Below are 25,870 nucleotides of genomic sequence, written 5' to 3'. Positions count from 1 at the left end.
TTCTTTAAGACAGTAATTACACTGATAGCTGATTAACCCCGGAAAGTTACCCAGAGGTGGGAACTTTAGTTGTGTGAGGAGAAGTCTGTGTGTGTAGGAAGGAGAGGCAAGGTTTGGACAGAGAAGGAATTCAATGCTTGTGGCCAGCACTTTTTCCACATGGGAGTCAAGGTGAGAGCGAAAACAACAGGGTTCCTGACCAGAGATCTTTGCATTCCCACTTCATGGGTGGGCTTCAGAAGATGCCTATGATCCTCCTGAAATGATATACATCTCATATGTGCTGTGTGCTTTTTCCTGGAAAAAGGGTTCAGAGCTTCTCAGAAATTTTTATGACCTCCTCCAAAGTAAAGAACCATTGACCACGCATAGAATGCCCTCTGTTCTCACTTCCTCACTTCTATTCCAGGATGGTGGTCAGCAGATGACCCCTTGGAAGAACTCCGTGATCAGGGAGAGCATAACCAATATCTTTGTATTACAGGAGTCTTCATTCAGAGTCATGAGATGGATCATTTCTAATCTAATACATGAGAACTTTGAAATACATATGCATGATGTCCCCTCCCCACTGCCAAATCCAACTGTCCTGAGCATCATCCAGTTTTCTAATTGTACACGGGCTTTCACTCATCTCCTGACCTCTACTTATGATGTTCTATTTATTTGGAACACTCTTCCCTGCTTTTCACCTAGCTACCTTTCACACATCACTCAGGTCTCAGCTAAAATGACATGCCCTGTGGGAGGCAATTACTAGACTAGGTTATGAACCCCTGCAGCTTGCTACATGTCCTCTATCACATCCCATCAGAGTTTATTGTGGGTCTGGTTTCATAGAAGCTTACCCCACTGTAATGTAAGCTCCGTGGGGAGGAAGTGGGGCTCTCTTCCTTGGCAGAGCACCCTGGGTTGAGTTGGTACCCAATAGGTACTTCTAGATGGATGGATGATGTTGGGTATGCTGATCCATTACTCTTCTCTCAGAAGCAAGTTCTTCTGGATACCAGTCTGCTATCCTCCTCAACCAGAGGCCAGTCTCCATGAAATGGTCTTCTATAACATACAGTTGCCTGTTTTCATGGACTGGGTAGTTATACCAAGAAGTTGGCTATCAATCTTTTGAGGTGGAATCTTCTTCTTGTAAAAAAATTATTGATCTACCTCAAGGACTGAATTATATTCAGTTGACTGACTGCCATTTGAAATGAGTTCTTAAGCAAGACCAAACTATTGACTGTCTTTGTGCCACATCAGCCTTCACGACTCCACACAATAGTCTTCGGCAAGGTTCCAAGCTGAGGTTTCCCTTGCCTGAGCAGTAAATGCTGATCCTGACCTTGAGAGTGTTTGTTAAAACAGAAAGGATAACATAGGTAGCCTGAGTTCAAGTTCAAAGCAGCTGAGAGGCCTTGGCAAGCCATCCAGCATCTCCGAGCCTCAGTTTCCCTGAACTTGATCAACAGTGTATTGCGTGGTGGTTGAGTATGAGGCTTCAGAGGCACATTCTGGGTTTGAATTATAACTAATACTTGCCAGCTGAGTGGCCTTACATAGGTGACTTAACCATTGTGAGCTTCAGTTTTCTCATCTGACAAAATATGACTAAAAGGCTTATTGCAAAACTATTGACTGCTTAGCACAGAGATCGAACATAGTAAGTACTAACTAGTTATTGTACTAGTATCATTATTGTATTATCCTCATGGCTGTTGTTATGCTATGTAGACCAGAACACAATGAGTCAGACAGATGTTCCTACAACTAAGAGAGAAGACTTGGGTTCTCTGCTCAGTTACCCAGAGTCTTTAGAGTCAAAGCAAAGTGTCACATTCTTACCCACCAAAAGCTGTCCTTTAGTCTCTTTGCATTAATAAATGGGAATCTAGAGAAGTCGTATGTGAAGTTAAATATCTGTTAGCTACTGGCTAGTTTCCAAAGCAGAAGCATTCATTCATTCATTCATTCATTCATTCATTCATTCATTCAGGAAAGAAGGCAAGGATGCACCGGGTGATATCAGCTTCTGTAACAATTTAGTGAGTACAATTCTGTGTGAGCTACTATACTCGGTACGAGACTGACATCCAACAATATGGGCTGGTGGAAGCTGGGGGATTTGCTCAGCAGAGGTGAAGTTTATGATGGGAAAGTCCTAGCTCTTCTACATACACAAGGACTCACTGAGTTGCTTCTCCCGTGTGGCCCTCAAAGGGCAGCAGAGGACCTAGTAGGAGTCCTTGTTAGCAAGTCCAACTACACCCTCACTCTCCAGTTCCCTATCCCAACATAGGCACAGGAGTTAGGAGTCCAAGCTCCCAAGACTTCATGGGCTAGAATCTTGGTTCTTCTACATATTAGTTAAGCAATTCTGAGTAAATCACTCAACCTCCCCAACCCTGTTTTTTTAATGTGAAAAAGAGTAATAAGCACTGTATCAACCTCAGAGAGTGATTGAAAGTATGAGAGGAGATAATGCAGGAAAAGTGTTTCTTTAATGTTGCCTGGCCCATGGAAAGTACTCAGTAGACAGCCATTAGTATTATTATTGGCTATAATGGTAGCCTCAGAGACTCCACAGTGTAGACTACTGGTGAAGAGCTCACATTTGCTGAAGCCGGATAACCTGGATCTGAAGCCTAGGCCTGCCACTTTCTACTGTGTTCCCCCCGAGGCAAGGTATTAAACCTCTCTCATACTCAGCTTCCCCATCTGCAAAATGGGATCAATAACAGTACCCACTTCCTGGAGATTTGATGAGGACTCAATGAGTTAATAGGCACGAAGCCCTCAGAGCCCTGCCTGCTTTACATCAATGTGCACTAATGATAGCTGCTATTTCTATTAGCTATTTGTGCCTGGTGTTCTGGGCTCAGTGCCTGGCTCTACCCCTGTCCTGCTGAGGCTCAGAGGAAAGGCAATTCCCCTCATTTAGAGGAGGTTTTAAAACCACACCTCTTCTACCTTCCCATTCACTCCATTTAATTCAGAGACCCTGAGGCACAGCGTGGACTTTGTAGAGGCCAGAGACTCTCCACTCTCTCATTTGTAGGTCACTTAAATGGGCTATTTATGACCTTGCTCTTTACTGCTGAGAAGTCGCCATGCTTCACATCTCTGTGTTAAGGCTTCCTTTTTTAGGACCCCCAAAGAGGGGTTGGGTTAGAAGGATCTGTGCAGGCAGGTCAACATAAGACAGAGAGCTGCACTTCCTCACTGAACTGGGAAGATTGACAGGGGAATTCCACACACAAATTGGAATCACCCATGCAGCACTCGGGCCGAAGATGGTGGTGTCCAAATGAATGGCTTGTCTCAAGCTGAACAGACCCTTGATTTTATCGCAGAGTCAATGGACTACGAGAACCAGACTTGCCTGCAAGTGCCCAGGGAATTACAAATCCAAATACGGTCTTCTTTGCTGTTTCAGGAGCCTGATGTATGTCAGTTCATTGGTGGGGAGGAGCACAGGCAGAAACTGGGTTCTTTCGAGCTAGCTGCTGCTGCTGCTGCTGCTGCTCCTGCTGCTGCTGCTGCTGTGGTCCCTGAAATTTGGTTATTTGAATTCCCTCATTTACTGTAAAACTCAAGTGGTGCCATCTATTTAGTCCAAACTCTGACTTGTTCTAAGATAAATGATACTCAGTATGGTCTTCATAGCTGTTTGTGCTATCAACTTGGCAGCACTAAGCAGGATGGAGTAACAGCCTTAGGACTAAATTTCTGAAAAAGGCCTCCATCTGGTTTCCAATTTGTGTGTCAGGACCCAGGGTTTTTGGACCAATAACTGTACTGGGGTGCTAAGTGGCCCTTTCAATGGCTAGGTTTACCACCAGGGAACCAAGGCTCCATTTAGCCAAGTGCTCCACCAACAAGCAACTCAACAATTGTGCCCTCAGGTGGCTGCCTGGCACTTAATCTAACAAAGGGTTCAGTCATTAAGATATGAAGAAAATTCCCAACATGCCCGATCCCCACCCCTAGCACAACTGCTGGGGTTCCAGACTTTTGAAATGAGATCTTAGTAATAGGGTGTTGCTGAAAAATAATAAGCAAGATTTCTATCCAAATTTCCTTGTTAGAGAAAGTTCTTTGGGGGCCTTTACCCTGGAAGATAACAAAACCCCAAACCATACCAGTATGTTTAATTGTTATTCCCAGTCATCTGGGCCAAGGACAGGGCTACTGAGGGGCCTCTTTGGGTTTGAGGTTTTTGACCCCAGTCCTTCTTTTGTGGCCATGTGAACCACCTTCACAATTATTAGGAACACAGAGTGACCTAGAAAAATCCACAGGTTTCATGGAAATGAAAGATCCACAAACAAACACAGCTGGTTTCAGCTTTGATGCTGATAAACAAAGCGAGGCAGAGCAGAACCACAAAAGGAAAATCAAAAACCCAGGCTGAAAACAAGACAAAAAATCATTTACCCTCAGCCTGTAGTTGTGGGAAGGAATGCCTGAGGAAGCTTTGGAAGAGCAGTGTTTGAGAACATGGCTTCCTGGAGGGGAGTTGCCAGGAGTCAGGGTGACCCTGGGTTCTGTCCTGGTTCATGCAGAGGCCCCTGCTGCAGGCCCGATGTTCAGGGCACTGGTGCACCTGAGGTGACCCCGAGCTAAAGAAGGAACAGTGATTGTGGAGACAGAAGAAGAACCAAGACGAAACCAAGTGAGGGGTTGATATTTCCCAAAAGAGAGAGGATTGGATAGATGGGACCATATTCCAAAAGAGGAGAATAGCGTGCTTGTGAGTGGGGAAAGCAGATGCCCACAAGCTCTGCTTAGATCAAGAGGAAGACCCTGGCATGCAAATGCCCCCAAAGAAGTCTTGGGAAGATACATGTGAAACGGCTCTTGGACTATGGATATTTCCCTGTACTTTCAATCCTAATTCCAAAGCATCCTAGACTAGCACGAAAGAGAATTCTGGCCATGATGCTTAGAGAAATGCTATTCATAGATCCCATGTTACTCTGGGAAAAGTCATTATAATTAAAGCATAAATGTATATCACTGCATTTGAAATGCAACCAATATATTTCTCCATTCTGACTTCACAAGCACAGAAACACAGGCTGAGTTGGTGACCCAGTCAGTGATCTATTTAGCCATTATTGCATATTTTTTAATCAAATGGTTTTTAAACTATTTTTTAAAAATCTCCCAATGCTTCGAACTTTGTGACATAAAATGAAGTTCCTTAGCTCCCCTCCCCTTCCACTGTAGGAAAAAGAGAAACTCCTTGAAAGGAGGATTGTTATCCCTTTATCTTTCTCTTTTCTAAGACAATTTAATTTATTTAAAAATTTTACTGTGAAATATTTTATACATGCAGAATAAAATTGAAAATAGAATTTATAACACTTATATACCCACCATCCAATGGAATCAATAAATCTTAATATTTTGCCATATTCCCTTTAAACCTTTTCTCTAGGAACAAAGAATGCAGATAAAAATTAAGCCCCTATAGCCTTTATTTCCTTCTCCTCCCCAGCCTAATTGCAAAGCAAACACTAAACTGAAGTTGTCAAGTATTATTCCTATGCTTGTTTGTTAGACATTTAATATAGTCATTCTCTATGTATTCGTTTATTAATAAATGTAGCATAAACCTACAGGTTTTGACATTTTAAATGTTATCATATCACATTTATCACTATTAAACTTGCTTCATTCATTCAATATTATGTTTTTGCAATTTATCCATGTTATTGCAGTTGGTTCAAGTGCACTTTAGTGCTGCGAGGTATACTATTGCATAAATATACCGGAATTTCTATCGATGAATTGGATTGTATCCAATTTTTGCCATTACAAAGCTTCAGTGACATTAATTGTACATGTCCTCTTGTACACAGATTCAAGCATTTCCCTAGGATATATACCTAGAGGTAGAACTGCTTTATCATAATGAATGTCTAATTTCAACATGACTAGATTTAGCCCAATTGCACTCCAAAGTGGCTTGAAAATCCACAGTAGCAGAGTCAGGGCAGTCCACTTTCCCCATGGTGCACAGTGTCATTTACCTTGTCTGCCAAGCTGGTGATAACACTATTAAGTGATTTCTATGTGCCAGGCCTTGGGCTAGGCTCTTCACACATGCTTTCTCATTAATTGTCCCATGTAATCCTAGCAATGACAGTGTAAAACAGGTCTTATCAACCCCATTTCACAGACAGGAATCAGAGACCTGGAGAAGGGAAGCCACTTACACAGGGTCAACATGACAGGAAGTGGTTGGTTGTTAATAGCAACCAGCTGTGTCTGGCTCCAGAGCTCTTAAAAAGTAAATAATATTGCCTTCAAAACTGCAAAAACATACTTTTTCATTGACCAGATACATGATTTGAAGCCACAGAGACAATAAAGTTATCCAAGTGACTATAAATTGGTATGCATCCCTAGGCTGAACCCAGAGCTCCTGATTCCTTTCTCTCAACTTGAGGCTGGTGTAAACATTGAGGTTATTTCTCTGATGGTTTTCCCCACGGACCCAGCAGAAAGCTCCAAGTTGAATGGCATTAAGGGCAGACATCCTTGCTTCCGGAGCCTGGCTGTAATAGTGTTCACAGATTTCAGACCTTCCTTTCAGGAACAGTATTTTAGCCAAGGCCTCCCCACCATTAATCAGGGTGCCATTGAGTGCATCAGTCACGCAAACCATTTGGAGCATTTTTCCAAGAAAGGGAACAACATTGTAAAGCCTCGGCAACTGAATCAGAACAAATGGATCCTAAAGATGACTTTTAAAGTAGGCCCCAGTAAGCCAATAGAATGTTAAAAAGACACATGAACCTCAGAAGTGAAAACAGAGAGTGAGAGGGAAATTCCCTCGGCCTGATGAATCAATTCCAGAAAAACCCTTTCACCCGGTCCCCATCTATCAGCACTAGAGTCAGAAGATGAGAAATGTTGACTCTCACTCTTAGCACCTCTGAGTTATGGTTATCCACACTCTGAGTACGGTCAAAGAAAACTGATTCTGGGACAGAGACCCGGAAACCCTGACTCGGGAAGAATGCACATCAAAAAAGTAGGACTCCTCTCCCCCGGCTCTGTGAGATCCTGAGATGGCTCACCTCCTGTGAGATTGCTGTGGGGCAAGAGCTAGGCCCCAATGCTTCGGTTTTATTCACAAAAACGCACTGTTGGGTCCCTTAGGTAGTTTCAAGTTCATCTTGGCTGCAGCAGTACTGCCCACTGGCCACACAGCCTTTCCAAAGTGTAGGAAGAGAGTGGTGAACTGAACCCAGTGCTCATCTCATAGCTATGGCTTGGGGTATTGTGGAGGACTCTTTGGAGGTAACAGGATCTCAATACAGAGGAAAGGCAGGGCAAGAGTTGAGCACAGACTTTGGGGTCAGCTGGATCTGAGTTTGAATTCATTTATGAGCTGTGTGTCCTGAGCAAGCAACTTAACTGCTCTGAGACTCAGTTTCCTCAGCTTTACAGAGGGGAGGTCATATCACCAACCTCAGCAGGCTACTGAAATGATTAAAAACTGATTAGAGTACATAGCATGGTGCCTGTCTCATGGCTAAACCTACTGCTCACTATTCTGGTAATTCTATATGAATTTTTTTTTAAAGGCACCTTTTATAAGACACCTGGCAGAAATAATTCTGTAAATCTACAGTGACTATGCAGTGAATGGTGCCCCCTGGAGTTGTGCAATGGACAACCTGCAAAACCATAAGCATTGGCCTTATACATGCTAAGTGTTCAATAAACAGTAACTAATTTTTATTGGTAAGAATAAAAACTATCATCACCCAAGGGCTCCCATGAGGAGTCTTTCAGATGGCACTGAATTCCTGAAGGAGGTTGTAAAGGAGTTCCCAGGACTCCAAGAAGTGTGCAGAGCTCATGGATGAGGGATTTGGGAGGGGTGGTGTGGGGAGGGCAATGAAAGGTTGTCAGGCAACAGTCCCAGCAGGAGACAGGCAAACAGAGGATTCAGAATTCTCAGGTCAAGCCCAAGAGGCAAAGAGGCAAGCCTCATCAGTCAGGGGCAAGTTGAAGGTCTGACAACTAGGAGGTCATCCGGAGCTCAGCCTACCTCCCAGGACTGCACTAAGGAACATATGGGGGCAATAATACATGCGAAAGAAAATGACCATGAACTGCACAGTGCATTGAAGGAGTTATTACTACCTTTCACTCACCCATTTCCACTCTATGAAACTCTTGTCCTCCCAACAGCCTTGGAGGTCTTACATTCTCAAAGTGCCTATTTAAATATCAGTTTTACTAATTATAAAACAAGACACTATTTTTTAAAAGAAGAAAATTTTCTCAAAAATGGGTCAAGAATACAAATTGGCAATTCTTAGGACAAAAATGGTCAATGAACAAATGAAAATAAGCTATATCTAAGTAAGAAGAATAAAATGAATACAGTGGGACAAGTTTCCACACATTAGATTGGAAAAAAATTAAGACTGATGATATCCAAAGCTGGTAGTGTGATGGGGAAATGGGTGCTCTCCCATCCTATTGGTGGGTACATATGGTGCTTTTGAACATTGTAGAAATCAATTTGAAAGTGTTCATTAAAATTTAAAGAGAGTATACCCTCTGACTCAGAAGTCATACTTCTAGGAGTTGATTCCACAGAAGTAAAAGCACCAGAATATATAGCAAAACATAAACGTACATTTGCTGCAGCCTTCTTGGTACCAACAACAAACAAACAAAAAAAGGAAACAACCTATTTCTCATCAAAAGAATAGAATTAAATAAATATGGTTTTTCCATACTATGAAATAGTATGCTGCATTAATCATAGGAGGGAGATCTATACACACTGACTTGAAAGGATGAACTTGATATAATATCAAGTGAACCACAAGGACCCAGAAATGCAAACTGCAGGCCATTATCTTATAAAAATTATGTGTGTGTATGTGTGTGTTTATACATATATATGTAGTATATATATGTGTGTGTGTGTGTGTGTATGTATATATATATATGTATGTATAAACATACATGTAAATAGGGATATGCATTTTAAAATCAGGGAAAAAATGGGAAGAACACACATCAAACTGTCAACAGTGGTAGCATCTGGGGGTGTGATCCAACTGCCAAAAGAAGGGAGTGGGGGTAGAAAACTGACTTCCTATTTTATATTTCTATATAACTTTAAGGAAAAGAATTGTGGTTGATTTTCGCTTGTGTTTTTAGCTTTTTTTTTCCAAACAAATTTTTAAAAACATGTGCTCTTTACGGAGCGGTTCGGAAATACTGAGAAGTATTTTTATTTCACTTTTGTTTTTTTGTTTGTTCTCTTAGTTAAGATTGTACTACATCACGCATGACCTCACATTTCCACATTTGCGGGACCCAGCACTGTGATCAGGAGGGTAGGTCTTGGATGCAGACAGTCTAGAGGAGAGTTCTCGGACTTCAGGGCTGGAATGGGACCCAAAAGCTAGTTCAAATGAATCCAAATCGAATCAGCGCCCTTTGTTTTTTAGATACAGACACTGAGACCCAGGGCACAGGCAGGGCCTGGAGGGTGTTGTTACTCAAGCGGGCTCGGAGCTATTTACAAAGAGAATGATCACTCAAAATATACACGTGTGTGTGGTTCTGATTGAAGAAGTAGCTGACTGAGGCCCAAACTAAACATTCACAAAAGGATAAACAAGGCACAAGTCTTGACTCGGTCCTGAGGGTATTTCCAGCCAAGTTCATTGCCAATCGCTAACCTTCTTTTTGCCAGACCCTCTGTCAACCACCTCATCTCCATTATCCTCATCCTTAGCAGACTCTATGACATAGGTTCAATTTGTCTCATTTTACCAACAAAAAAACTGAGGCTCAGAAAAGGTAACCCAGTTGTATAAGGTCACACAAAATATAAGGAGCCTGTCTAATGCTCTGACACATGGGTTCTAAAGAAAGAACAACTTTCCTGTCTCAAAGGACTTTTCGTAAGAAATACTTCTGGAAAACAGCGGTGCCCGAAAAGATGCCAGCCAAAAGTGGGCTTTGTGAGGGACATCTCTTTAATCATGCCAGGCCGTCTGCCAATGAATGGCTGGTGAGGCTTCCTTGGGCTGTTCCAATGTGTGGGCAGGGCAGGAAGTTGGAGTTCTAAGTGACCCAGGAAAATTGGAAGGCTAGCTTGGCCAGATGCAGCCTTCCTTGAACTTAAGGGGTAGCTCACTGATGAGTCCTGCTTAATCAAAGGCTGACACCAGAGCAAAGAGAACAAAAGCTGCTCTTGCTGACTCAGTAGCTTAGGCCACTGTGGGCATGTCCCCAAGCACAGGCACAAGCTTTGCTCATTCCATTTTTCTCATCTGTTGAAAAGTACCTGATCTGTAAGCTTTTGTTTTTAAAATAAACACCCTCTTGAATTCCACACTTTCTCTCCCCTCTGCCCTTTCCTTCTGAAGAGATATTTTTCTTTTATTCTTTTGGGGTTTTGCTGACAATCGATTTCTCCATGCTAGTGGAGTCATGGGGAAAGGCAGAGAAAGATCTTATTTAGGAGGGAAAGAAGGAGAGTATAGAAAAAATGGGTGAGAAGGAAGTTCTGCTTTTTTATTTAGAACCTATTTTCATCTCTCTTTGCCTTTCCAGGACCTTAGCTTCTTGTCTTTAATGACAAAGTACCGAATACTTTTTTAATATCAAGAATAAGAAATGACTAAATCACCTCGAATCAGTTTATTGAAGAGATAGGAGCTACTTTATCTGTAAGACAAACCAATAGATACAGACCTCTAGGTGATTAAATCCAAGCAATTCTGAAAAGTACTCATGCAGCTCTGCTAAAAGTATCTCCTTTCACCCACTCACCAGTGGTAGCTAACATTCTTCTATTAGAGAGTTATTCCCTGGAATGCTATCATGCCTGCTAAAATGCACATCAGAATAATAGTCCCTCACATTTGCATAGGACAGTGGGATGTTTGAAGATCTTTCATTATCTCTATCCGTCAGATAAATTCTATGAGCACCTACAGTATACCAGGTACGAGAAGAAAGACATGACATTCTGTGTTATAGAAGGACAAAATAACAGGTTAAAAACTAGACCTGGGACTATACTCCATGTCCTTGACTTCTGATCCTGTGCTCCTTCTACTTAACTACCTGTCGCACTAATGAAACATTATGCCCTTGCAATCTTCCTCACCTAGGTGAAAATCAGTCCAGTGGTTCATTTCTATGTGACAACCATCTGACAGCTGGGCTGGGTATGGGGAGAAGAGAAGGACCCATGGGGGAAGTGAGAACACCAAAGGGCCACCTGTGGAATTCCAGGGTGCTTATGGTACACTGAAGATCCGAGGGATAAAAACCAGGGCAAGAATAGTAAGGGAAGATCCAGAAATACGCACTTTCTCTCCTTCATAGAGGTACTTGGCAAGTCTTCCAATTAGCACTGATTGACTCCCTCTCCCATTTCAGACAGTGTTTCTTGTTAGACTTGCCCAAGGTCCTTATGCCTCCAAACGACTCTCGCTCTCATCAGAGACCTCACCTACTGTTAAGAGAAGGTCAAGGTCATTCAACATGAGCCTCACAGATTATACTTTTCCTCACCTAGTGATATACCCTCTATGCTACCTGAGGATGTGGCAGGTGATTTTATGGGCCAGTGAACTACTCCTCCTCCCTCTCCCATTTCCTCCAGGACCAAATATCTGCTTGCTTTTGTGTCTTCACACTCAGCTTCCTCTGGCTCCTCCCTATTAGTCTACAAATAGGCCTTATTCTCTCCTATCTAAAAAAAAAGTCTTTCCACTGTGCAACCTCCTTTCTCTCTTCGATGTCTGTGGCCTGCACCCCCTCATCTCCCAGGTACTCTTCCATTCTTCTTCTTTCACCATCCCAGTGATTTTGTGTCAGACACCAACACTGAATTTTCATTGTCAAAAGTAATAGTCTTGCCCAGCCTTCCTCATCCTCATCATTTCTCTTATATTAAAAAATACTGACCTTCCTCCTCTACCTGGAACTGTTGCCCTTCTCTGCTTCTGTGACACTACACTCAGATTCTGTCCCAATCTCACTGTTGGCCCTCTTTTATTCCTGCACTGACTTCTCTGAGTTCCATACAGAAAGAGAAGCTGGCAAAGAGATGGCAGGGAAATGTTCAAAGAGACAGAAGAACCCCAAGATATACAATGTCACAGAAGCCAAGGAATGAGCAAGCTTTAGGAAGGATATGGGTGTCAACAGGGTCAAATGATGCAAAATAATACTTCTTAGCTTTTTCAAAGACAAATCCAGGCCTGAAAACACAGTTGCATGAATAAACTAGGCTTTTGTGGTTTGCCATCTATAATGGAATTTTATTAAGAAAGTATCTCCTAACGACTGAAAGTGCCCCAGTAGAAGCTGGGGGACTGTAGGTTGTGTAATAATAGATAATTCTGCCTTTTCTCAAGTTACTTGATTACCTCTCTCCTAACATCCAGTTATCCCCACTACCACCACCATCATCGACATCCTCATCATTAACATCATCATCTTCACCAACACCACTACCACCACCATCTTTATCATCATTGTTTCCACCACCACCCTCTTCTCCTTCTTCTTCGTTTCCATCATCATCATTACCATTATCATCATTATCAAATGTCACTGAATGGTCCCCTACTATGTACCAGGTTCTATAATAAGAAGTTCACATATTTCATCTTGCTTAATGTTCATATCAACTCTTGAAAAGTGGGTTTATTATTTTAAGGATGAGAAAACTAGAATTCAGTATGTCCTAGAAGCAGAATTCAGTATGTTAGTATGTACTAGAAGCAGAATTCAAATTTTGATCTGCTTGACTCAGAGACTTTGCCTCTCCGTGCTAGGCTGCCTCTCTTCAAATACAAAAATAGACAAACTTGTCAATGACATATTCGACAAGCTAATACAGAAAGAGAAATTCTTTTTTAAAATAAGCAAGAAATCTTGCCATAAATTGCAAACTTGTTGATTCCAGGAAAGTTAACTTTCCCAACCCTGTTGTATTATGACAAGTCTGTCTTTCAGCACACACATTTTCCAGCTTGTTAAATTGAGATGACTCTACATTTGTTCATGAAGAATTCGGCAACTTCTGGAAAAGTGCTGAAAATATGTGCAATGATCAGAAGATAAAAGTCCTCTGTTTTCTTATTTGCTTAGAAGGACCCAACCATTTTAAATGTTTTCTCTAATATACACAGAGTGTTTATTAATCCAAATTCAAGATATCTGTTTAAATGTAGACCAAAGGATTGAGGTCAAAAAGACATAGATAAAACTTGCTTATCTTTAACAGGATACATTGGAACTAAATAGTGGTTTAATAGCATCTTTCCAACATTTTGTCTTCTAATGGACTCTGCAGGATTATTTTATGTTGAAGTTTCCTGTTCAATACTAAAGTTCTTCAAAGACTCTATTCCCATCCCTTACCCTTTTGGGAGATGGCAGGGAGACTAGAGGGGGCAGAAAAAAACCCTCTTGCAAATCCTTTTCCAAAAATCCTTGGCTGAACAAAGACTTTCCCATTTAAGAGCAGGTGATGGTAAGATCTCTCTCATAAGCAGCACATTAAGACTCTCTGCAGAAGTAAACAAGTCCATTAGGATGAAAGCCGGACATTCCTCAAGGCTAGGATCTAATGAAAATGTCAGGGTGTTATACAGTTTAAAAACTGATAATTCAACAGTTTTATTGGAGCTATTTAACATTTATCATTACTTACAAGAGCTCAAATGCAGACGAGGAGAAGGGCAACAGAAGAAACTGAGTGACTCCTTGCTTAGAAGCCACTATGTTACCCATAACCCATGAGGATTTTATGGTTTGTCAATTATCAGAACCCTCAGGCAACAGGGCACAGATCTTGGCAAAGGCAAGTCGGAAACCCACACGTCGAGATATAATCAGCACAATGACTATGTTCTGCACTTTCATTTACACACTTGCCCATTAAAGACCCAACCACTGGAGAGTCAGAACACTAGAGAAAGCCATTAAGCCAACCAAAGGTAACGTACTAAGAGCCTCTGAGTATTTTCCAAAATCTGCTCTAGGTACTATCCAAACCATGAAGAGAAGAGAAATAGAATATGTAACTTCCAAACCAGTAGAAGGAAAAATAAAAAGAAACAAAAAAAAAAGCACAGTCCATTCAAACAGAGCAGTAAAGGAGAGAAAAGAAAGGGAAAAAAAACCACACCCATGATAATACAACATGCAAAATAAGAAGAAAAAGTCAAGTCCAGATAGATTTGTTACACTATACATAAACAGCTTAAATTCACCCATCAAAAGACAGAGACACCAGATTAAAAAAGAACAAAACACTTTTATGTTACTCATGATATAGACGAGTGACACACAGAGGCTAAATACAAGGATGGAAAAAGCATACATTCACACACATTAACCACAAAAGGATGTTGCTATAGCAATATTATCAGACAAAATAAAATTTGTAGGTAAAAACATTAATAGGGATAAACGGGGATTTTAATTGACAAGAACAACCGAGCAAGATGCTATAACATTAAAGAAATTTAATACAGTTAACAGCCTAGAGAAAGATAAAATAAAAATTGATAGAATTACTAAGAGAAATGACCAAATCCATAATCATCATGAGTATTTGAATGCTTATCTCTCAGAAACTGAGCAGTTAAACAACTAAACATTACTAGAGATATAGATTTCAGTTATATAATCTATAAGCTTCATCTAAAAAACAAATATGCACTCAAACAGAGAAAACACATTCTCTTCAAGTACACATAGAATGTTTAAAAAAAAAATTAAACATGTGCTTGGCCATTATAGAATCTCAACAAATCACAAAAAGTGATATTACATGCTTGACATCTGAAATTCTCCATTGAAAGAATGAAATTTTAGAAACTTATGTATTAAGTCTATTCTACCAGTTCTGTGTGCAGAAAATCGCTCTCGTTTTCCAAGGCCTTTTTTGGCATCACCTCCTCAGAGAAGAACTCTTTGATTACCTTAGGTCGAATAGCTCATTTCATCCCCAGTCGCTCTTTATTATTATCACTCTATTGTATTTTCTTCATGCAATTAACTGGTCTCTGAAATCACTTTATTTGTTCATTTGCATGTTTGTTATCTCTCCCCACCCTGCACACCCCAAAATGGAATGCATTTGCAAACTCTCACTTTGGAATGGAGCCTGACACATAGTAGGCATTCAATAAACATTTGCTGGTGTCAGCCTGACTTAGCAGCCTGCAGCGCTCAGAGCCCCTCATAGAGGTACAGATCTCTCCTGTAGAACAGATCACATTACATTAGGATTATTTGTGTGACAGTCTCAGTAAGAGATAGTCATCGTATCTGCATATGTAACAGATGTCAAAGAAATGGTTATTGAATAACCTATGACCTCTACCATGTGCCAGAAGAAGTCTGAAACCTTGAAAATCTATGTGACCTGCTTAAAGCCATATCTTATTAATGAAAAGACCAGGTTCCTGACTGTGAGCCTCACTCTGATCCCCTCCAAGCGACTTCTGTATCCCATCCTATCATGTGTGGAGGCTGTACAAATGAGGACAGAGAAAACAACTTGGAAATAGCTTTTTTAATCTGTCTTAGTGTTTTCATTACTATTATATATATTAGCCTTTGCCAAATCTATTAAAATTGTCTCAAATAATCATTTCTCATAATAACTGCATGTCTGTACAAGGACTGTATTTTCCAATTAAAGAAACAAGAGACGGAGCCTAAAATAATAGCTTATTGACTCAAAATCAGCATTGTGGCTGAATTATCAGACCAATGGTTAAAGAAGGAGCAATCATTGCATGACTTTGGACAGTCACCAAGTGAGCCTAAGCCTCAGTTTCCATATCTATGAAATGGTCATAAGATCAGTATTTACTTCATAGGTTGCTATGAAGACTAATTAGATGAATCCAACAAAGCACTGAATATAGTATGTGTGCCAACGAACTAGATAAATGTTGCTAAGATTTCAGATCCTTGCAGAGCCAACACAATTACTTTGCATTAGTTGTTAGCGAGTTTTGCTCAAGAAACTGTTTTTTGATCATGTGCCTTTTGGAGCTCTTCAGGAGATATAATACTGTTATAGAATGAGTCTTAAGGTTCCTTTGAATCTGATTAAATCCATTACTTGTTGTTAGAGCTGAGCTAGAAAAATCTTGGCCAATGCCAGATGTATTTGTTGAATGGTTTTTTACTGAAGATTTCAGGAAGACGAGTCTGCTATAGGGGCAGCCAAGATGACAGCATCGATTAACAAAAGGGGCATATTGTCTGGCACATTCTTCTCTGACCTAACCCTCCTCCTGCCTCAGAAGTAACTATTCTAGAATGGAAACTTTCCACCATAAACATCTGCTTGCCAGATCTGCCCCGACACTATAGCCACTGGTGAGATCCATCAGGCACTGAGAATTTTTCTTTGGATTGGGAGCTACTTGATGAAGATAAAACCAAATTTCAAATGTATCACGAAAGACAGGAGTAGAACAATTTTGATGGGGACTCTTTTAAAAGATCAAAAATTTTTGCATACCCCTTTCACTCAAGGAATAGTATTTCTCTTATCTTCTGATTCAGAAAAACAGCTGATGACAAAAAGCTACTAGGAATTCTGTAATGTTTTTAAAGGGATTTTAAAAGTCACAATAATATCTATACATATCACAGAAATTGTCACATATATATTGTATTGTATGTGTGTGTGTGTGTTTGAGGCTTCCCAAGGGGCTTTATTAGTCTACAGATAAACTGTATTTCGCTGAGTTAAAATGTAAAATTTGTCCCCTTTGAAGCAGGGTTTTTAAACATCAGCACTATTAATATTTTAAGCAGGATAAATCTTTGCTGGGGAGGAGGACTGCCCTGTGCATTGTGGGATGTTTAGCATGGTCCCTGGCCTCTACCCATTAGATACAAGCAGCACTCTCCTCACTCACACACAACCTGAGTTGTGATAATCAAAAATTTCTCTGGACATTGCCAAATGTCCCCCAGGGGGTGAAACTGCACCCAACTGAAAATCATTGCTTTAAACTTTCTCTACATTTAAACTCTCTAATGAAAGCTGTTTATTGAGGCAAGCTATGCTGTAGAAGAGGTGAATATGGGGTAAGCAATTCTCAGCTGGAATACTCACACTAAATAGGTATGAGACTTTGATCAGCTTGATGACAATAATGATTTTATTCAATTATTTATTTTGTACCTCAGTGTCAATCCTGCAAGTGGGGTCTTGGGGATAAAAAGGGCCCTGGACTGGTAGGAGACCAGAGTTCTACTCTCACTTCCACCAGGAGCTGACTACGTGACCTCTGGCAAATCATATGCTTCTCTGCGCCTCAGTTCCCCTATCAGTCTAAAAGCTCATATGGGGCACTGAAGCAGAGGAGTATATCAAGGATAGAAAAGAGAAGGAATTTCTACCATCTACCACCCACTAAAAATGTAATCATGGTCTCACAATTGGCATTAGAAGCAGCTATGAGCTCAGTCACTGATAGAAAATACCATCAGTGAGATAAAGCGTAAACTTGCAAAGTTATCCCAGAATATAGAGATGTAATCTATGAGGGACAAGATGATGGATATGGACATTAGATAGTGAAGAACCTGAGGATAACAGATGCATCAGAAGAAGAGGCTAAAACTACGAAAAGAAGCAATAAATTTATATAGATTGAAAACATATGTAGCAGGTTAAAAGGGCTTAGTGAACACCAGGAAAATTTAAGGGAGGCAGATACTAGATATAGTCTGGTCAAAGTACTGACTTATCTACATAAAGAAAAAACAATTCATGAGCATCTAGTAAGAAAATAGGAGGCTTCCTATAAGAAGCACAGACTTGGCCTGCCTCAGGAAACAGCAGATATAGAAGTACCTCTCTACTCTCAAGCATAAGACAAGGCAAACATTTGTGTCTACCATCTTCTGCACCCAATTTCCACTTTTGTTCACCTAACTGAGATTTCAAACTAAAGCATTTTTGCTTTTTGCATTATATCTCTTTTCTTTTAAGAGACACTTTTGGCACATGTGCTTTTCTTTGAATCCATGTTTATGACGGTGGTTTGTGATATTCAAGACCAATTCAGGAAAAGGCCTGAGGCCTACAAGAGTGTCAATGGGAGCAGAATACTTGTCCAGAAAGCAGGTGAGCTGTGTACAAGCCGCACTGCAGGCTCAGAAGCTCTGCATGTCGACCTGGCCTCAGAGCCTCACCCCAGAGCAACTGAGTCAGAATCCCTGAGGTGGGGCCTAGATGAGCACCCACTTGGTTCTTATGAGAAGTTCGGGTTGGGTGATGATCCAGTGACATTGAACCTACGAGCCTTGACACATGGCATCTGGACAGGTCACTGGTGCTGCTGGCCATGGCAAACCCTCCACAAGGTGCTCTTCTTCACATCTCAATCAGGGTTGCACGCCATGCTGACAGGGACCAGGGAGGTAACAAGAATGAGGGATGTGAGCCTGCTGTAAGCAAGGCAGACATCAGTGACCAATAAACTGGAGAGGGTGGGCTAGGACAAAGGGGATTACTGTGGGAATCACTGGGTATATGGCCTTGTGTAGCTCAATCATCTGATCTCCCCTCAAATCCAGAAAGCTAGATTTGTTGTGATATATGAAGGTTTTAGAGAACCTGTGTAGGCCAGCCAAACTGTCACTTGGGCAGAATTGACTTTGTAGGCTCTGTTTTGGATCACCAGCACAAATTTTTCAGGTCTGCAGAAATAGTCCCTTTGCCTTAATAAAAGAAATCCTGTCTTCACAGAAACAAGTAGAAACTTAGATGCTCCAAATGACTATCTTCATTAATTTGTTAATTTAAAAAAGAAAAAACAGTCAGAATGCCCTGAAGTTCAACCACTTCCTGTCATCTTGTGTTCACCCAGGCTTTGTGCAGACAGCCAGTGAGCTGTCCTTAGGCACTTAAAAATGTCAGAGCTTATGTCACAAGTTCCCTCCTATGGGAGAGTTCTGCCTCTCTGAGGAGAAGCAGATACACTCAGAGCCTGGTACCCTGGACTGTCACTCCTAAATGACAGGAGAGGGATGAACAGCTGGGGCTTCTGCAAAACTCAGCGGGACAAAAACACAAAGAGATTCAGAATCCAGAAAGAGTTAGTTCTGCACTTCCTCTATAATAACTAGAATCAGTGGTGACTTATCATGTGCTGGCCATGGTGTTTTGGCTGCACAGTTAAACAGTAAGTCCTCAAGAACTGCTTTTGGTTGGTGGATGGAAAAAATAAATGAATTAGACATTGCTTTTACTCACATTCCTGAAATCAAGCCTCAGCACAGCAAGGGCATCTGGATTTGTAGAATCTCTTCTCTCATTTGTCAACTATTTCTGAGTACCACATCTACACAAATCAACATGCCAGGCACCAAGGAAAAAACAGAACCCACACTCAAACTGTGTTCTGGCTGAGACAGATAAAATGCATAGTGATGAGTCTGGGTCAAGAAGGCAGTAGCTGAAGGCAGTTTCTCCCTCCCAGGAACTGCTGGCCACACCCAGGAATATTCTCTGAAGGTGCTCAAATCTCTCCCTAAAAGCTATGTAAGAATCCTCTAAGGAATAGTAAATGCCCCCCACAGGCAGTCTGCTCTCAAGGAGGAGACCCTCAGAGGCTGCCCCCAAAATAAGATCTCAGAGAGAGGCACCTGAAGAGTTGGAGGAACCACCAACAAAAGTAAGAGAAAGACACGCTAAGGTGCTGATGTCACACTTGGGTACAGAGCATCTGTCATCAGTGGCAAGGAAACCTCAATCTCTGTGGTGAAAAGCCCTTCCCTTGGGGTTTGCTCTGCAGGGAGACTTTGGGTGTTTTCACCCCAGACTTTCTGCTGTGGTAGCCTCTATGAGTCAAGTCCCAGCTAGTACAGGAGGTGATGCCAGCTCCCCGGTGACACTTCCCACTATGCCACCAACCTAGACACATACCCAAAATGAACACCTGATCATCCTTCAGTTCTCAGTGTCTACAGAGAAGCCTTCCCTGTCAGCCCCAGAGGAAGCCTGCTTCCCTGTTCTCTGCTCTCCCAGCTCTCATATCCTTCAGAGCACCTTTCAATGTGTGAAAATGCATCTTTATCCCTGCAATTATTTACTGAAGTCTCTGGCCTCTGGGCTGGAGGCTTTAAGAGGGCAAGGACATGGCATGTCTGTCTTGCTTATATGCATATTCCATATGGGGCAAACTAGCTTCTCCTTCCAACGGGAAAAGCTTCCCAGGAAGTCAGGGAGCTTGGTCGTGAGGAGATGTCCTGGTTTCCTAGAACTTTACAAGGCAAGATGAAGCCGAAAGGCTGCTAGGAGCGAGCACCTCCCCACAGCCCACTTTCCTTGATGGCTCCTCCAAACCAATCTTTCTCTCCTCTGCTGAAGATCTCAAATGAGAGGCTTCCTAAAAAGCAAAGAGTGCCCCAAACCAGAGACACTACTCTTATAAAATAATATTGCCTATTACTCTGGGTAGTCAAAACAAAATCAAGACAAAAAACAAAAGCAAAAAACACTGCCCCTGTTTTTAGCTCTCGTCTTAAACCTTTAAGAACCTCCTTCCCTCAAGTTCAAGTTTCTTTGTTTAATAAATCGTATTTTAAAAATGTGTTTCCCCTTTCTTATTATGAAGAGAATCCTGAGAGACCATTTTTTCACATACAATAAAAATCTAAATAGCTGCTTTGTTCCCAAATCACATGGCACATTTAATATCCCAAAGATCAAAAATGGCATTCACAGATAATTTTTTTATAGAGATAAAACCTCATTTTCACATGGTCACCATTTTTCCTAAAAGTAAGTAAAGGCAGTAAGAATCATGCATCAGCTCTATCAATGTTCTGGTGCCACACAGATGATTTCAGCTTCAGCATCTCATACCTACAGCCAAGTTTATTCAGTTACAGTGTGTGGCTGAGCACTGTGTCTGCCTGACCAACTCTCAGAGAGAGAAATCAGTACCAATACATAACACTAAGATTAAACTAAACTATATTTAATAGTTCCTTAATGATTTGGCAAGTCTTTTCAGGCAACTATACTAAAAGATGAGGCTGCTAGCATTTATTATCACATTAATATATGATGGCATCAATATATGTAAGTATCAGTATATCAATATATTAATCAATAAAGACACTGGCTCAGAAATATTGCACCATATGAAAAAAATACTTCAGTGACCAAAATTATTATTTAACCTTTGCAATTCTCTCTTTTCTTTCTCCTTCTACATTTCTGCTGACACCACACTCAGCAGGCCTATCCGAAGATCAGAAAGGCCAGTGTGGCGTGGCAGAGTGCTGGGGAAGTGGGGGAGAGAATAGCATCAGATGAGGCCTGACAGGTAGGCGGGGGATGGAGCATGCTGGGCCTTGTAAACCTAGCCAAGCATTTATATTTATTCCAGTACAAAGGGAACCGCCTGGAGGGACCTGAGAAGTGAGTGTAATTCACGTTTTATAAAGATCACTCTGCCTAACTGTCTGATGAATTTATGCCTTGTACCCATGACTGGATCACAAGCTTCTGGATGACAGGGCTATAGGTACACTGCTATTAATACCCTCACGTTATGCACTTGCGAAAGTTTTAAACCAATAGTTCTCAAAGTTTCACGTGCAGTAGAATCTCCAGGAAGCTCATTCACACCCAGTTTTCTGGACCACCTGCAGATCTGATTCAGTAGGTCTGGATCAGCCTGAGAATTTGCATTTCTATCAAGGTCCAAGGTGATGCTGAGAAGCAGGTTGCTGGTCTAGGCAGGGCACTTAGGGAGATAATATTTAAATCTGTTTGCTGAATAAATCAGTCAATGGAGGGACGTGAAAAATTTTTTTCAAACAAAACAATAGAAACATCAGTGGTTTGTGTTTGATCTAAAATGGCAATCATTTATTTTAATATTTCTTTGTCTTTTCTTTTTCTTTCCTTAAATTATTCTCTTCACCATATTCTACAATGATAACAAGAGGACTAACCCCCTACATGCAGAAGTACTCTGAAAAGAAATAGATTATTGTGATTAGACAAGATGAGACACTTTAGACATTGCACTGCCAAGTTTAATTATAAATCAAATGTCATTCAAAGATTTTTTTTTTCTGGTCAAAGTATGTGATTTGTGTAGGCAGTAATTACCTGCCTCAGTCCAGAAAGGATATGAGGTGGTGCTAGTCCAAAACTAAAAATTAAACTAAACTTTTCCTTGGAATTCAGGAATAAAGTCCACCATGGCCCATCCCTGTTTGGTTCAAAGCACACAGCGTTGGTGAACACACCTACTATAAGAAGAGATGGTTCACACTCTCTTTCTTGATGGAACCCCCAAAGATTCCAATTTGGGTGCTTATATGCTAAAGTAGAAATGCAACTGAAGAATGTAAAGTAAACAGAAACTCAGAACCAACAAAAGGAGAATATGCTTTAGATCCATGGGAGCTAGAGCAGGCCACTATGTGAGCAGCACCGAGGGACTCTCAGGGTTTACTGTACCCATCACACGTGAGGCTGTGGTTTCCACACTCAAACGTCCATCTGCCCAGAAATTGTTATTTTTGGCCCAACCAACAATGGACAGTCCAAACTTAGGGACAGCTGGGGGCCTGGGGGATTCAGAAGGAAGCTCTCTTCCCTGAGGCCTACAAAGTCCGTTCTGCTTAGAGAAAAAGCTGGCTAGACATACCCCAGAATTGTGTAGGGCTATAATTAAACATTGAGGAGTGGTTCTAAATGAAATCTCATCTATTCAGTAGTTACTCAGGATCTGATGGTCTAAGAGATTGATCTGGGATGGGGGATTCGAAGCGTCAAAAGCCAGAGAATCAAAACAAGAAAGGCTATTGAAAATCATAGGCCTTGAAAAGCAGACAACAAATATAATAGTCATGAAATAAGAACCGATGAATGAACCATGCTCTCTGTTCACATAGCAAGACACAAACAACACAAGGCCAATGTGACAATTTACCTCATGTGGATAACAAATCTGGATTCTTGTTCTATGCTGGTTGGAAACATGGAACAGTCTGACTACAAATTAAATATGAAAACAGCAATCCCTATACCCTAGCAAAAAACAAAGTACGTGTGAGCCCCCAAATCCAAGGTCATTAAGCAGAACCTCTCTGAAACCCAGCTCCCCATGGCATTTGCAGTTACCCACCTCCAAAAGGGTTAAAGTAAACACTGGACCTGCTCTGGTGTTACACTGCCACCGGATCCTCCCGCTGTCTCCCTCCTCCTCTTCTTCTTTACAGACAGGTAAAGTTGGATCTCTTGAAGGAACTGGGGGCTCCCACTCTAGGCAAAGGTTGGACAGGTGATCAATGTACAGCATGAGATTTGACTGTGCCTCCGTGCCTCCAACAGAGCTGGATCATCTGGGGCAATGAAAATTATAAGCAACAAGAAAGCGGTATTAACAGCAAGGGTAGGGAAGCCCAGGCAGCACGTACCACGACTCCCTAGGACACGCAGCAACCGTTTCTTTCCTCATTCAGTCATTCCGAACACACTCATCAAGCACTGTTCCAGGCTCTGGGGATATAGTAGTGACAAATATAAACACGAGCCCTGCCCTCATGGAGCTTATGGGCCATTTATTTAGAAGAATGAGACAAGCAATTAAAGGACAAAAAGTAAAGGAACCTACAGGATGCCATGGAGAGCAAAGCAAGGACAGCCAACCCAGAATGGTGGCTGATAATAAAGGAAGGCTTCCTGGAAGAAGTGACATTTAACACTGAACCCAGAGGAACCATTGGGTTAGCCAGACAAGATTGGGGTATGAACAAGATTCTGAGAATATGAAAGATTCTGAGATGAGAAAGCATGGCTGGTCCAAGGGGCTGAAAGCACTTTGTTCTCAGCCTTTCTCCAGCCTGTAACCCTTCACCCAACCAGAGCACCAGATCTGTTGTCTGCAGCTCTCATCACAAGGTGTTCCTTCAATCCCCACAATCCAGTCATGTTTCTACCTCTTCAGGTAGGATCTCAGGAAAGGAAAGAACTTAGAAAATAGTTTGCTCTATAAGAAGATAGGGGGGAAAAAAGCAATACTGTGGAGTTGAACCTATACAGTAGACCTAATTGCAGTGATCTGTTTTCTGCATACCAACGTCATAGGTAAGTGACGTGACATGCTCATTCAGGATAGTCGAAACAAGATACTGGACTGCAATTTGGCATCACCAAAGTGGGAGCCCCAAGGCTTCTTCCTTTAGGCTTTCACTTTGCCTTTTCCTTTCCTCCAAGTCCCTGGGAAATCAGAGAGGGAGCACTTTGCTACTCTTAACACTTGGTAACTTTCGTGTCTAAAAGAATACCACAGACATGATTGATACCTCCCGCTTGCCTTATGCAACTAAGGAAAACCAGATAGGTTATGAAGTCAATCTTCCCACTCAGGAAAGCAAAACAAAACAAACAAACAAACAAAAACCTGTGAACAGCCCCATAGCTTGAGTGTGGCCCAGGGTTCTAGCTACCTGTGCATTACGAAAGAGGCCATTGTAGGAGATGGTTTAAGACATGGCAATAAGCACTTGATCATTTTACCAAAATGCCACCCAAAGTCACTTTCCTTCACATTTTCCTATTATCATAAAATTCAAGTCCTGCAAACAACATCCCTGATTGAACACAGAAAGAAACAAAACACTCCCAACAAGCGGAGCAGGCAGCTATTTTAGAGACAAAGAAAGGATGTCTTTTTAACCTATGACAACACAAATTTGTTTAGGTTTTCCCTCCACTAAGTAAGTAAGCAATTAGGTTTCTTCCAATAAAAATATTCTTGTGCATGTGCAAACACCAGAGGCAATCATATAATTACCCTGCCCAAGCAGATTCAATTGCTGACAGTTGAGTTCCCACTGCTCATTAACTTCAGATCACAATGAGGTCTTTACGGAAGCCCTTTCCCTTCTCTTTACAAAGGTTCTTATGATGCTGTGAGCAGTCCCAGCACTACCTCATGCAGGATAATCATCCCAAAATGGCCAGGGCCAAGGCCAGCCTACTCTGACTTCCCTCTGAAAAAATAAAAAGAGAAATTCGAAGAAAGACTGGCTTAAACACCCTTGCTTCATTTGGGGATCTCACTTCTAAATATAATAGTAACCTTTCACCCCCACACTTTAAGTGCTGTTATTATATAATTAAAACCAATTATGTCATTTAACATAGAGGCTTTTTAAGATCCGTGTCAAGCCAATTACCTCAATCATTGACCTCAGAAGATTTCCCACACTGACCTGCAACAATGAGGACTGGGATAAATTTAGATACTGGCTTCTGAAGGCTGACACGGACTAGCTAGGTGGGTTGTAGTTGGTCTAGATTCTTCTAGATTCTAGAAGCCGAACTGAATTCATTGGCATCTAAACAACTACTTGTATGCACAGTGCTTCCAATATCCAAAGATACCTGTTTGATTTTCATAACCACCCTAACAGTATTATTATTTCCATGCTGCAGATCAGAAAAAGGAGACAGGGAGAGAATTACGGAGTTATCTCGAATTACGCAACTAGTTAACGGCAAAGTCAGGGCATTAAAGACAAAGCCAGGACAAGGACCCGAGTCTTCCAGCACAGAATCCGAAGCCTCTTACTAGCAGTAGTGTGTGTGTGTGTGTGTGCGTGTGCGCGTGTGTGTGTGCGTGTGCGCGCGCGTTTATCCTCATTCCTGCGGTGGGTGCAGGCGTGCCTGTGTTAACTCCTCTCTAGAGCACAGCTCATAGACGGGTCCGGCTGACTCCAGGGCTGAGGCAACTCATTCAGCGAGGCCCTTTTTCAGAAGTGAGACTCGCAGGGGGCTGGGGGA

General features: G+C 41.5%; 1 protein-coding gene across 8 annotated transcripts in view; it reads right to left on the bottom strand.

Annotated features, from left to right (window-relative positions):
• ERC2 (ELKS/RAB6-interacting/CAST family member 2) overlaps positions 1 to 25,870 on the bottom strand; it is an 890,290-nt gene that overhangs the window by 77,468 nt on the left and 786,952 nt on the right. For 2 of the 8 annotated variants that reach the window (XR_003047989.1, XR_003047988.1), the window contains one exon: positions 23,237 to 23,424. The exons of 5 other annotated variants lie outside the window; for them this stretch is intronic. The gene's annotated coding sequence lies outside the window, so the exon portion shown is untranslated. Of the gene's footprint in view, positions 1 to 23,207; positions 23,425 to 25,870 lie in introns of all 8 variants that reach the window. One more of the 8 variants, XR_003047987.1, reaches the window with a different exon arrangement.

The sequence above is a fragment of the Pteropus alecto genome, unplaced genomic scaffold (assembly GCF_000325575.1).
Source record: "Pteropus alecto unplaced genomic scaffold, ASM32557v1 scaffold75, whole genome shotgun sequence".
Lineage (NCBI taxonomy): Eukaryota > Metazoa > Chordata > Mammalia > Chiroptera > Pteropodidae > Pteropus > Pteropus alecto.
The sequence above is the reverse complement of the archived record's forward strand: the minus strand, read 5'-3'. Positions and strand labels throughout refer to the sequence as shown.